This window comes from Anser brachyrhynchus (genome assembly GCF_964034855.1).
Source record: "Anser brachyrhynchus genome assembly, chromosome: 3".
In the NCBI taxonomy this organism is placed as follows: Eukaryota; Metazoa; Chordata; class Aves; order Anseriformes; family Anatidae; genus Anser; species Anser brachyrhynchus.
In genome coordinates, this window is record NC_137696.1 from 33,867,115 (window position 1) to 33,881,886 (window position 14,772).

Here is a 14,772-nt window from a genome sequence, read left to right on the forward strand (position 1 = left end):
TGGTATTGTTGGCCTGGAATGTTTTTAATAACACCAAGTTTGTTGGTACAGAGCGTGAATTAGTTGTCAGTTCTTGAGAAGTCAAAATTTAATTGCTGATCAAATGTTTAAAATATGATTTGTATTAGCGACGGTTTTCCATATAAATTCTTTCTTATGACCATTAGGCAAGAAGCCAAAAGCTGACAGCGTGGCAGCTCTGCTCAGCAGTCACAGTTTGGAGCACAGCTCCAGGCTTCTATTCCTGACTGAATTTCTCATGTTTTTCAGAATTTTTGATTTTTTTCCTTTTGGCAGGAAAAACTGAAAATAAGTTTAGGCCAACCTGAAATAAATCTTTCCCCCATTCTACTTTTCCAGGACAGCTGTCAAGCTGACAGATCGGTTACTGCACAGCTCTCTCTATTATGCTCCATATAAACCCCCAGTTCCTACCGAACTGTTCTCTGTCACCCTGCCTTCTTTCATAGCCATTACAAAATGGGCATGAAAGCAAAGTACTTCTTGCAGATACCTCTACATAAAGTGGGCTTTTACCTGTGAAACTATAGAAGTAGCAAGAGTAAACCAAAGTAGAAATTCTTACTGAGTGCAGCTCCAAATATATTGTTTTAACAGGTGACTCTAACCTTCCTGTTGGTGTTGAGACTATCAGGCCGTGAGTATTGTTCCTTCTTTCTTCTGACTTGCACGTGCCTCTTTGGACGATGTAGTGTGCAAACCCATTGTTCACACTCCGTTGAAGTGCTGTTAATCTAATAGTTAGGAAATTGCTAGTTCAGAGGTAGGGGAGGAGAAAGAGACTTACTGTGGGAAGAAGCACCAGGAGCCCACTGGTGAAGGGGAGCTGAGGACAGTGATGCATCAGCACCCCAGGGTCAGAACTTTCCTTTGCAGCTGTGTGTGTTTGTGAATAAATATGTTAATCCGGTATTAATGATGCCAAAACCTCCTTGTCCTAGTGGCTGGCAAAGGAGCCTGACCTATTGCTCCCGTAAGCTCCCATCTGTGTGCTGAACTCCTCCACAGATCCCCAGAAGTATCTGTTTTAAGGCATGTGCCAGGGCTGGTTTACCCTTCATGGCCAACAGTCTCTTTCCAGAGCAAATTCCTTTCTCCTTTTCCCGGCTGCATATTTCTCTGAGCTCATTTCTTTACCTACACTGTTGTCTGGAATTTGCCTTCAAGATAATCCTGTCAGTTAATGTTTGCACCACATTTGAAAAGCCTGAAGTACCACAATTCATTATGATTTCTTTTGTTTTCTTCCCTATACCCTTTCCAAGTCCAGATCGCGGGCACACAAATACCCCTCTGTATCCTGTTGTCTTGCATTGCAACAATTGATCCCTGTTCTCAGTCCCTGTCTGTTTAACTCCTGTACTGCTGGATGTACAGTGTGGAACTGGTCAGAGTTACAACCCGTGTCACAATTACAGTATGAAGTAATTAACAGCGTTTATGTGTGCTTGTAAAAGCTGGTGTATGCCTAGTGCATTTCTGCAGTGTGTGTTGGTAGAATCAAGAGGTTATCCTTGCTTCCTAGGGTGTCTTTTCTTTCCTTCTCTCTGCCCGTTGGCCGCAGACCTCTCACAATCTTCTCTGTTTTTTTCACCGGAGTATCAGAGGAAGTGGGAACTTGCTGAATGCAGATGAAGTCTGGGGAGATGGATTTGTGCTAGAAGCTTCTATTGAATGTGTGCGAACTATTAGAGGCGGGTTTTGGCTGTGTGGTTTCTTTTTCTTCCCCCCCTCCCAAATACTCACATTTAGGGGAAATTTCTGTGGGAATTTTTAGTCTTTAAATACAAAGGCCATCACAGTAACACAGGCCATCACAGTAACACAGAAATCAGGTCTGTGCTCCAGAGCATGTGGTTCAGGGTTGCTCATGCAAGGATGTTGTGGGCAAAATCTCAAACAACAGCTTCTGCTTTGGAAACAGACCAACAGTTTTGCTCAAGATATTCACAAATCTTTAGGCTGGACAGAGTCATCGAGGTCGATTCAGAAAAAGTGGTTACAGCTTGGCAAAAGGAATACAATGAAAGGAGAGCAGAGAGCAGGAGTGCTGAGTACCAGGGTCCATGATATGAAAGAAACTGGTTACAACAGTGCTTATTCTGGAGTGCACATAAAAATACAGCTAGGGCAGAAAGGCAAAGAAAGAAAAAAAATATCTCCAAACAACCTCTTCTGTGGTAGTCTTGTTTCCTGGGGGACAGACCTCTTTCTGACTCCGATGAGTTCAAGTAAACTGCTCTTGTGGTATCAGAGGTGGTATTTTTAGTGGGCACAAATGAGCCTGGTTGCAGTGGAAATAGCAGCTGCCCAAATTTTCTTTTCTGAATTCATCGCAGCTGGCTTTGGTGACACTCCATGTTAAGTGGGAAGAGCCAGTGGAGCATGGCATGGCATTACTTGTTTTCCTCATCTCTTAATTTTCCGGGCTGATAAACATGGTAGAGGAAATGCACACACACAATTAATATTAAAGTTTGCGGTTGGAACAACATAGCTACAGAATTTCCCTGCAACCATGAGGGCTCAGTTCACCCAGAAAATCCCAAGGCAGCCTCCGCATTGGTCTTTGCATCAGCGCAGGCCCTCAGTGGGGAACACTTCCCTCTGGCTCTTGTGTGTCCTGGGCTCATCCACCTCCAAAACTGTGGTCAAAACACATGTTCACCAGCATGGCTCTCAGCCGCCGGGGCCCCAACCAACACCTGTAAGTCTTGTGTGTGTACACCTTGTGGTATTCTTGTGGCCAACAGCCTGCTCATGCTCTGCCTTCACTTTTCTTCCACACTGAACCTTTCTTTTGTCTGACCATCACATCTTCTCTCCAAGCTATCAGAAATCTGCACCTAACTTTCCCCTCCTCATTCCTCTCCTTGCCCAGATGCTGCTTCCACTCACTTTGTTCCCCCACAGAGAAAAGCAACCCAGGAAACCAGGCTTGTAAAGCTGTGAGAACTGCTACCAGAGTTGTCATCCAGGCTATGAACTCACTAGGTTTCAGAGAATAAAGGATGATTTAAAATGGGATGTTTGGATAGGTCAAGACTTGCATAATGGATGTCTTTGACTTTATTTCAGGTAGTTTACTCTGCTCTCAGGTTCTACTTTTCCCTTCCCCAGCGCTCCTACCTCTGACTTTATTCTCAGACTTTCCTGTCTCGTCCGTGCTGTTTGCTTGCTGAGGTGCTTTGGTTGGGGAGAGGACCTGTTTTTACTAGCACCCACTGGACAAGTTATTTTTTTCCAGGAGATTTGCCAGCTGCAGCTGAAATCTCCTGAGCAAAAGAAAAACCTGTCAAAATCAATAAGCACAGCTGCCTTAGCCTGTCCCCAGACTCTCCTGCACTCACTGCACTTCAGCAAAATTTCTTGTCGGAGCAGAGATTCAGCCTCCCTGTGTTCCCATCCTGTGCAGGCCCTGCCCTGTGCTCAGTGCACAAGCCCAGGCCCTCCTGAGCGAGGTCCTTGTGCCCTGCTCAGCCTGCTCACACCTGCGGGACTGCAGCAACTCAGAGGTTCCAACTTCTGCTTTAACTTTGAGCTGATTGCTGGTGGAGGACAAAAGCTCACCACAGGTCTTCTGTTTGGCTCGGCGACCTTTCTTCCTCCTAATTGCAGTCTTGAACCCAAGGCAGCTCCAGCAGACAGGAGAGTGTAGAAGCTGCAAGAAAACGCAGCGTGCACCCCGAAAGAAAAGGAAAAATAGATCAGACTGTTCTTAAAATTAAAAGACTGACCAAAACATCTCGATGAGGCATGAAGACACCAATGAGTCACACCCCAGGATGGGCTAAAGAGTAATACAAAAAGGCTTCTTGTTTCAGTCCCCAGCTGGGGCCAGAAAGTTGACTCTTCGCTACCAGCTGGTCTGTTTTCCCTCTTCAGTGGGTTACTAGCTGCCATTTAGGATGAAATGATTCCTTTTGGGAAATGATTCCTTTTGGAGAAAGAGGTGTGAAAAGAAACGGAGAACCCCATTCCCCATATTCATCAAACCAACAAGAATAGCATTCAGCAGATTCTGATATCATGAAACCAGCTAGCCTTTGCTACAGACTTTGGCTGATTATTTTGAAAATGAATCAAGCAGCACCCTTGAGTTTTTTTCTTCCATTTCCACTACGCATTAGCAAGTAAACTGTTCTACTATGAAAAACAGCTAGTTTTTCACAGCTGACTTTCTGTCTTTTGCAAACAGGTTTTTGCAACATCCTTTTGAGAAGACAGTCTTATGTTATCTATGATAAGCAGTTTACCAGGACAATTCTAGTTTAAATCAAATTCTAGCAAAAATGTCCAGCTTCTGTGACCTGAATTCAGTGCTGCCATGGGTGGATATGCTTTAGCCAAGGCAGAGGATTGGGACCTAGGAGCAAAATGTGCCAGAAGATGAGGACAGGGCAGAGTTCTGGCATCCACCGTTGTGGTTTTCTTCATTGCAAGGGGTGCCAGGATGTACTCATTTATTCCTAATGCAATTGTGACTGCGCTTGTGTTTCTGCGTGTTTGCATGTAATAAAGCTAGGGAAAATTCTTTTGTTTCTGAGTTAAGCCCCGAATTAACATCCAGGACATATCTGGAAAGTCTGCTTATGAGTGTTTCCAGGAATGCTGTAGCCAAGACTGCTGATCCTTCCCATGCTGCTCATGACCCTGAAGACGAGACGTTGTATCTTCTATCTCTGAAAGATCTGGGCCTTCAGAGGGCAGTGACTCAGCCTTGCGAGGCAGCTGAGAGGACCACAGCTGAGCAGCAGGAGCTGTATAGGTACTGCTGGGACAAGGCAAGGCAGGGCGAGGGTCCTGAAGCTGCCCCAAAGCTGACTAGGGGCCGTGAACCCCATGGGAGCACCCACCGCAGCCCTCACCTTGGGAACCAGAGGGGAACAAGGAGGAACACAAGGGCACGAGACCTGGGGAATGAGGGCCTACTTGCTTTCTGGGTACCTGAAAAACTCACTGAGGTGCTGACAGCAAAGCAAAACATGCCTCCTCCGTTCTGCTCTCGAGCAGAAGTAGGCAGCGCCTACAGGTACGCAGCAGAGGTAGGACGAGCACAAGTACGTGTAGTCACGTCATGGGCAGAGTTAAAGCTGTCGGGGTGAACACTTTTGTCAAGCAGCCTTGGGGAAAGATGTGCAGCAGCAGCAATGCCTCTGCTGGAGCTGCGGCTTCTGTCAGCGAGCGCACAGGCGCTTTGCTGTGAGCTCTCGTGCAAGTGGTTCCAGACCCACAAAGCTTTTGTGGTAGGCCGTAGCCTATTTGTCACTTTCATTAATGTGCTCGGCAACGAGTTCAGCGCACCTGCAAGATAAATTAGATGTCTCCTTCCATCACCCAGCGTTACGGGAAGCTGTTTTGCTGATACAATGCAGGGAATGGAAACTTGGCTGGCTGTGGGTCCGGCGGCCCAGACTAGAGTCAGATCAGCAGCGCTGCGACTGGCATGTTATTGTATGGTATTAGGGGAGATGAATGATGGCTATGTTTGGGCAAATCGTTTCCATAGTTTGAGAGAGAAAAGCAGCTCAATGTTGATCCAGATTTAGCGATTCCAAAGTTCTCTGTGGGTTCAGCTGGAAGGCACGTTGATGTGCATTGGATTTTGGTGAGCATCTGCTTGAAAAAGCAGTGTTTTATGATCATCCTGACCCTCTGGGCTCACCTAATAAAGCAGCTCATAAGTAATTTGTAAGTTTTGGGGAGGTTTTAGTCACTCTTTTCTAGCTCATATATATTTTTTAAAATTATAGTATAATTACATGCACACCAATGGTCCGAGAGACTTCTTGAATGCCATTAGGAGAAGCATCATACCCAAACATTGCCAGTGTTAGCTGAAACTTCAGAAGCCTGAGCCAAACTAAGAGACACAATTTTTCCTTCCTTCCTCCTTCTATTTTTCACCCTTTTCCTCATAACTGCATCTAAAAATACTGTGCCCTGCTTGCCTCATTTGCTAACTAAAACATGTATACCTGCTTGTTAAGCTGTAATTTTAGCTTCACTTTGATTGATAGCTTAAGTAGGGAAGGTTTGAATTTTCATCTTGCGCAGACACATTCAAATTATGTGGCAAGTCTGTCGGATGCATTGCTTTTGTAGTCATCATGCAGACTGGAGCTTCCCAAATGACTGAAAAAAAGTTTAAATGAATTTAACAAATTTTGGTTTCTTCTTTTTTTCCTTTTTTTTTTTTTTTTCTGTTTTAGCTAGTGCTTTAATAAGGTCAGTAAAGCGCTGGGCGTTTTGGAGTCGTGACTGCATACCTTCTGAGTGAAGTGCAGCCAAAGCTGCAGCTGCAGCTCCCTTCCTGTACGCGTTGCTCAAAGGGCCTGTGGGAGCCGAGGGCGCAGGCTGCCGGGGCTGCCAGGCAGGACGGCTCCAGCTCCCTTGTTGCTGCTGGCTTGGGCCCAGGGTAAGACCATGTGAGAGAGATGCTTGAGTGGTGTGGCTAGAAAAACGCTGCTTTTAGTTGGGACCCCTAAAAACCGTCATTATCAGAGTCTTTGCTCCAATTGTACACTCTGGAGCATCATGTCAATACTTGAAGAAACAAAGAGTGTTCTTTTTAACATTTTTTATCTTGGTTTGGTTTTCTCTTTTTAACATCTTCATGACTCCTTGCGGCCAATGGGTCAAGAGCTCTGCCTGTCCCTAAAGGGGCTGGATTTGTAGCCACTTGTGTGCACTACTGCCTGGTGTGGGCTGGCATACCAGGCATGGAAAGCATCTGTCTGGCTTCTGATGCTTCCAGTGAAACGCTAGTACTTCTGTCACTGATGGCGTGCCTCCTCTGGTGGAAGTGGCAGGGATGGGTTTTAGGAGCAGAGTACTTTGCGATGAATTCAGCCTGGATCGGCTGGGGGCTGTTGTGGTGTGAAGTCTTCCTTTGTACGAAGGCTAGGAAAAAGCAGGGAGAGAAAAGACAAAAGCCAAGCGGTCCAGACTGAGTTTGAAGCCACTGTTCACTTACAAGTACTTCTGAAAAACTAATTCAGAGCAACTCTGTCAGGATAAAAACAGCCCTTTTGGGTCAGGCAGATGCCCTATAGGTATCTATGGCTAGCAGCAAATTCTTACAGAAGGTATACATCCTTCTGATTGTCAGAGGCTTTAACCTCAGCATCCAGACCATCCATGTCCAGCAAACGATGGCCCTACCCTCCATCAACATATTTCATCTCTTGAAATCAACGTAAACTTTTTGCAAACCACAGCATTTTGTGGCAATGAGTACCAGGACTAATTCTATTCCCCTGGTCAGGTAGTTGCACATCTAGTAATTCATTGTAAGGAAAATGGTTTTCTTTGGCTTTTTTAGACTTGCAGCCAGAAATTGTTACTGAGCACTCTGCGTTTATTTTACTAGCGAGATTATTATTATTTTTGTTAATTGGTGTAGTTAACTCAGCTTCTGTATTGGAGGCAGACTTCCACCCAGCTCTGCTGATGAGAAATCTCAATACACTTGAGATAAAATTAGCTGGGAGATTGTAACCTTTCGTTAGCAATGTGGGTAGTAATATCCTCAGATGGTAAAACCAGATTTGGAAGAGAACATCTGCCCAAGCCTCGTCGTGTGAAAACCAGCATAAAATGAAGCAAGCTTTGAATGACTGTCACTGAACTGGTGCAGTGGAGCCTGAGGGAGTATCTCTGTGTTAGCAAAGACTAATTTGTTGCATCTTGGTTTGGGTTTGGTTGGGTTTTGTCATCTTTAGATGTGCTTTTGCTTTCTGTGAGTATGCTTCAGTCTCTCTGGGTACACAGTTGATGTTTCCTCATGTGCATCTTCAGATTCAAAAGTCATGCAAGTATTAAATCCTGATAATAAGTGGGTGAAATCACAAGTCAGTTCATTTCCCTGCCTCCTTTTCTTTGTAATCAGAAGATGAAGTCATTCCAGAAAATGCAGAGGAGGCTCTGCTATCCGTGGCATACTATGCCTACAGTAAGCACACGTTTTAAATCACAGTTCTAGAGCTTATTTATACAGCCAAATGTCATGTGTTTAAAAATAATGAGTTTATTCAGAAAGAAACATTTCCCCCAAAGTGATTAATTAATGGAAGGAGACTCATTCTCAGTGTAACAGCCAGCAAAAATTATTCCAGGCGTTCTCTTGAAGTTGATTACCTGTTGGAAAATCTGTTCTTGCCACCAAGTCGATCCAAGTTCAACAGCTAGAAATAATGAAGCAATGATATATAGCAAGAAACGGTAAGTTTTTCATAATTGCTTGTGCATTTCATTGTAACGCGTCAATCAGATTCAAAGACAGCAAACTGGTTTTTGAAGTTTAAAGTTAAAAATAACAGAGTTGAGGCAAACAGTGGCCTTTCTGGCTACTGATGGGGAGACGTCATTTGTCTTATGTCCATAAAAAGATCTGAGATCCAGTAGTGTCAAGATGGTTTTCGCAGTAAAATGGTTTACTTTTTACTAATGTGTACGTGGAATCAGGAAAAAGCAAGTGACAGTGACATTGGTAAAAACCACGTGTATGATTTGAGACTCACTCAATGTCATAGTTGCCGACTCTTCAGCACCTTACCTCAGATCATATTTAGCGTGAAAGAAAATGGCTATGCCATTGAACACTATCACAAAATTGCAATTGCTGCTGTTCAAGGCGTTCACCGGAGCTGCAAAGCCCAGGCAGATGCACACGGATGCTCTGGTCAGCCCCGAAAGCCTCCTCAGTGCTCCTCACCTGGTATTTCAGCTCGCACATGGGTGCAGGCTCGGATGAATGATCCACAGTGGACTGCTTTGCTGCGCTGTGACTGCAGCTCAGTATCCCTCCCAGTGCCGCTTGGTCTTTGCTCCCTACTTGCCGAGTTTCATAATGGAGATATAAAAACACATTTCACAGTGGAACTTGGCAAAGTGACAGCCGAGAAATCATTTTTCCCTAGTAATTTTAAATGTATTGGTTCAGTCGCTGCTCAGATATTCTAAGAAACAGAGGATGGGGGAATAATGGAATTTAAGAAGCTTGATGTCTCAGGTTGGTTCTGATGGGGAGATGTCATTTGTCTTTTGTTCATAAAAAGATCTGAAATCCAATAATTTCAAAATATTAATGAAATGCTACGTAAGCATCAAATGAATATATGGCTAGGGCTGGGATTGCTCTTTTCCAGTGGATTCATAGCATGTCTTGTCTGGTAAAAAAAAAAAAAAAGAAAAAAAAAAAAGAATCTAATTGTAGGTATTTATGCAGTTGACGGACCAGAAAGGCTCCAATGGAGTTACTCTTGTCTCTGAAGTAAATTAACTGAACTTTGTAACACTTTCTAATTACATATTTACTCAAGGAACTGTTCTGATCTTCAGGTTAAGTACTCCAAGATTTATAGGAATGTTTATTCTTTTTTCTTTTTTCCTTTTTGTTTGTGCAAGTACCAAATTTATGATGCCAGATTTATGAGGAAATTCAAAACTATGCTTGACCGTGCATTATCAGCTCATTGTCCTGGTGTGCATTTCCACTTGAAAAGGTAAAGTCCATGTCAGCCACACAGGAACTTGCAATTGCTTGGGAGCGGTTTCTTTGGCTTTTACCATAAGGTTATTTGAAAGACATTTCAAATATTAAATGTTGTTTAATTGTTGTTCAAATATACCTACATAATTTCCTTTGAAGGACGGACAACTTGCAGTTGTATAACATCAAGTAAAGACTCTCCCTAAATAAGTGTGTTTGTGTGGCCAGGGAAAGTGAGGTGAAAAGATGCCAGATGTGGTTTGGAAAAGCAAGAAGCAGGAGCTGGTGGGACCCGGGCTGGTGGTGGGGCAGTGCAGGGAGAAGATGGAAGCTGAGGAAGATTGTACATATTTAATATCTTCAGAGGACCAAAATCCTTCTAGGGGAAGTACAGAATAATTTCCTTCTGTTCCATGGATCTAATCCTATTTCATGCGTTTTCTAAGATCAGAATCCAGCCCTGTGTGACAAAGAGGTTTGTTTTTGAGATATTTTTAACTTGTGTGAAAAATGTGTCATTTTTTGTTTTCTGGTTGTGCCTGCAAAACTGGAAGATCCTACTGATTCACACTGCGGTGAGGCACAGCAGCATTTGTTTGTATTCTGAGGAGGGGGAAGCGAAACAATCACACATTCAAGGGAAAACATGCTTAATGAATCCACACATATTAATTTGCCACCAGTAGAGATCCTTAGCAACAAAATGGATCATTACTCATGCAGAGAAGATGACTGAAAACTGTAAAATGCATGTTCTCTGCAGTAAGCATCAAATGAGACAATGGCATGCAGATTTCTGTCATTTATGGTGCTCCACTTTATTGTTTTCTAGGCTTGTACCTGGTGAGAAAGGAAAGACCCAAGAGATGGCAAAGAGTTCCCTCCATTTCATCTGCCCAGTTTTTTTGGTATTGTTTGAATAAAAGAAAACATCTCAGGCAGATGTTGTTTGCAGCCATGCCATTCTTAAAATACACAAGAAATACACAATGAAGACCAGCAGTGGAAAAAAAGACTACAGCATACACTTGAATATACAAAGCATTATTTTTAACTGCTTTTCCAAAAGGACTGTGATTTTAATAATAATCTGCTTTGTTGAAGCATCTCTCAGATGAGGACTTCAAATTGTGGTAGACAAATTGTCTCAACATGTCTGTGGAATAGGTAAGTACTATTAATCCCGTTTTACAGAGGGAGAAATCTGAACATCAGAGAGCTGAGAGCACTGTTTTCCAGCTTTGGTGTTACAAAATGACTGTCAGAGTTAACAGTATTGTATTAAATTTCACCCCCTAAGTCCAATTTAGTCTTCTGCCTTTCCAGCAGAAGGTTTGTTATAACTTCAGCTTTTCCAGTCACAGGCTGTAAACTGGGCAAAGGCAGGGATGGGTGGGAGAGATGGCCAGTCATTCCTGAAATGAACAATGTGCCTCGGAAGTTAATTATAAGCTCCTCAGTTAAACATGTCATAAAAATGTCAGACTGGATGTAGACTGCTTTCTTAAAGTTCTTCAACCTGAAACTGTTTAACCTACCACAGAGCATGGGCAAATTCCCCCAAAACTTATGGCCCTAATAATATTAGTGTTTCTTTCTCTCTTTCTCTCTCTTTTTTTTTTCTCTCTCTTTTTAAAATCACATGCATGCTAGGTATTGATTACTGGGAACATGTAGTCATCAGCATTACTTCACCCAGTGTCCCTGACAAATACTTCAAATATACGAGGGCTTAATGAGAAAGTCAAGTTCGTGATGAAAAGAGAAACTTAAAAGCACGGCAGTCTGTGAAGGGTAAAAGTCTAAAAGAAATTTCCAGTTCTTGCTGGAAGGGTATATACTGAGGTAGACTTGCTCAGTGGGTTGGAGATGCACTTTGATATTTCTTAGGTACTCTGTTGCTTGAAAAAGACAAAAAACTGTTGTTCTGGATACCTTAAGCTCTATTAATGCCTGTCAGGCTAAAACCAGCTTGTTCTTTGCCACGTTTATGACAGCTTCCCCAAGCTGAACTCGGAGCTGCAGACTCACTCCATGCTGCCGGTGGTCCCAGCCTCCACCAGTGAGAGGAGCCCAGAGGCTGCCAGCGCATCCCCAAAGGGCTGGAGTGGGCAGGGACTTGCACTGTGAGCATCCTCAGCAATACTGCTTTAATGAGGGGTAGAACTGGGGACAAAGAGAAGAGCCCTTTTCTCTCCCTACCTGTGTTGCTCATTCCTCATTTAACGTATGCATGAAAAGTTGGGAATAGTTCCTCTTTGGAGTCAGGTTTTACTCGCATGAGAATTACTTAGTCCTTGTATAAAATCAGCTATGTTAATAATTATTGTCCTTGCCCACACTTCACTCTTCTGTAGAGATGAACAGGGAAGCTGAGCAGCAGGACAGTAGTTTTGAGTGTTCATTCTCCAATATTTGGTGCCTAAAAATGAAAGTCAACATGTTACAAGTTAGTGGGAGGCGTTGCCGTGTCTTCAGATTTTGTCAAAGAAACTCCTAAGGAGACAAATGAAAGAATAATTTTATTTTGAATGTGTAATCTCTTTTATGACTAATTTAAGTCTCTAGCACTTTTTTTTTTTTTTGGAGCTGTGTAGTTCATTCCAAAGTATGCTAATGCAAAGACACCAAAAACATGAAGGTGAGCCATTAGCTCATTAATACTAGTAGAAGAAAATAAAAGAATTAGCAAACTCCTTGATGGGCAGCCACATCCAAAACAAATGCGATCTCAGTGGAATTAGATGTGCTGCTAACAACAAGAACCTGTGATAATACAACATTTTAAAAATATATATTTCATAAAAGGAAAAAATGAACCAAAGAGGCTGCTGGTGCAGCTTTCAAGAAGCTGGACTGCTCAATGACACATTAACATCACACAAAGGTAGCGTGTGTGAACAGGGACTGCAAGCACGGAAGCTTCGGTGTCCCTCTAACAAAGCCTGATAAATGCTAGCTCTGTGCACGTGCATGGCAAGTTACCAGGAGCTCAGTGAAGTCCTGTGCTCAGAAAGCCTTGTGCTGGGAAGGAAAAATGAGCTGGGAAGTAATAATGATAACAGGATTCAATGAGGTAGATGCAATTCACATTTCTTCAATTGATCCTGGCCCGCAACACCAGCACTGCTTGGCAGAATGTGATGCAGAAGGATCTTCTCAGAAGTTCATTTTGACACTCAAGCTGATCTACAGCTAAAACAGGACATTTTTTTTTTCTTGAAAGTCATATTTACACTGTACCTAAATGAGGTGAGTACTTCAAAACACTTGTCTATGAGAATTAGTACTTTGGAGAGGGATTTCCTGGTCATTTATAAAACCTCTGAGTACATTTGTGCCCTTCTGGCTTACTGTCAAGAAACCTGGGTAGTGCTGAGCTCCATGCAAATATGTATTGGTGGCAAGCCCGTAGGAGCCAGAGAATAGCAAATATTGACCCTTTTGTGTCAACAGAAAAGCAAAGTGCAGAACTGGCTGTGAGCAGATCAGTTTTCATTTTCAAAATAAACATTTGGCATATTCTTTCTGTTTTCAGCTCAACTCAATGCGTTGATGCTAAGAGGCTGAAATCCCTGTTCCTGCAGCTTGCCTCTATGTAAGAAATTGTCAACGAGTCATATTTTCTGGGGTAGGTGGCACGCACTTATTTTTCTTCTGACCTCCAGTGCCATCTCTCACACTGTCTTATGTAACTTCTTTGTGGCATGCTTCTTTACCCTTTGGGTGCTCTGGAAAATGCCCTGCAAGGCTTGGGCACTTCTGACGGTGATCTAGAGCTCCAGTGTGCAGATTCACTGCACTTCCCTGCACCCTTTGGACAAGAAACGTATGCAAGTTACTGTGAGTCACTGTTACTTCAGTTAGGTTAAGGCAAAATGCAATCCAAATTATTCATTTACAATGTACTCAGTAGGCAAAACAGTCAGAGGTATTTACGTGAGAATGGAATAGTTCAGATGGAAGGGACCCACAAAGATCATCAAGTCCAACTGCAACTTAGGTGGAAAAAACGTGCACGTGTGCTTGGACCTCTGAGATCTCATCCTGATGTGCCCTCTGGCTGGTGGTCTCCTGACTCACCCCTCTCTGGGGGCTTTGCCACCTCCTCCACGGTGGCCATGGAGATGCTGGTGGGGTTGCACAGTGGTGGGGGTTAGGCCATCTGTCTGTGCTGAGAGTTACCTTTATTTTTTGCTGATGACAGGCTGTCTTTCACTGGATCATTTCTTTCACCCTGTGGACCATGAGGCTGCACAAATGCTTGAGCTGACACCAGCAAAAGGGCAGGTAAGGGCAGGATGGGACCGCTGTCCTATCCTGGCTTAACATCTCTCTGAAATCATGGCCTCACTGTGAGCATTTCTGCCTGAAGCATCTCCTCGTTTAGAGCCAAATATTTGGTGCCCATCTGTTTGTATCAACGTAGCTACTTGATGCAAGTGTCTAAATGAGTTAGGTGTATGTAATTGCTGACTGGCTTTTGATAGAGAGCAGATGTGACAGTGATTTGCCACTTTGGGACAGCTTTTTTTCCAGGGACACAGTGATAGAAATCTCAGAGGTGTGGGAGCCAGCTGCAGGATGAGTTTCAAACTAAACGTGGGGCTTGAACTCTCTGCCTAACCCCGGAGACCTTCCCCTCCAAATAGATGTGAAGTGCGTTCGCAGCTGCAACACACTGAAGCTTGCACAGGGTTATGCTGCTGTCTACTGAGCAATGAAGGGGCATACACATCCAAACACAAGCATGAAATCCTTGCAAAATAGAAATCACATTTCACTGCTCTGCATGTGATTTAATTGCCGGTCACCCAACCAGCACAACTTTAAATGCTCACTTTGCTTTCCCACTGGACAAAGACATTGCATTGCTTATTCCTATGTAATTAAGAAGTCCAAAGCAGGTTATTTTTCTTGATCATCTTTCCATGGGTTGTTGAAGTCGCATGGGTTCCTAAATCCTCTTCTTGGGAAAATCTGGTAAATCTGTTTGTTTTGCCATCTAGACAATACCCACCAACATCATAAACAAGCTTTGACAATGACACCTATGGCACTATGACATGCAACATGATGAGAAAATGTGTGATTTGAACCTGAAGGTGAAAAAATATTAAGGGTACCATGAAGATCATAGTTTCCTCTAATTCCACGTTAAATGGTTGACCTCAAAAAGTGTTGATCGAAAACAAAGGTGAAACGTGTTGCAGTCATAGAGCGTGGCAGGAAAGGTTTGGAGAGAAGTGTTGCTGGAA

The 14,772-nt window shown here is 43.4% G+C and overlaps 1 long non-coding RNA gene across 13 annotated transcripts in view; it reads left to right on the plus strand.

Annotated features, from left to right (window-relative positions):
• LOC308193488 overlaps positions 1–14,772 on the plus strand; it is an 85,522-nt gene that overhangs the window by 25,225 nt on the left and 45,525 nt on the right. For 11 of the 13 annotated variants that reach the window (XR_013949670.1, XR_013949671.1, XR_013949672.1 and 8 more), the window contains exons 4-9: positions 6,234–6,439; positions 8,139–8,244; positions 9,430–9,527; positions 10,347–10,681; positions 13,053–13,145; positions 13,722–13,804. This is a non-coding gene — a long non-coding RNA (uncharacterized lncRNA). Of the gene's footprint in view, positions 1–6,233; positions 6,440–8,138; positions 8,245–9,429; positions 9,528–10,346; positions 10,682–11,511; positions 11,641–13,052; positions 13,146–13,721; positions 13,805–14,772 lie in introns of all 13 variants that reach the window. The other 2 variants (XR_013949669.1, XR_013949681.1) reach the window with 2 other exon arrangements.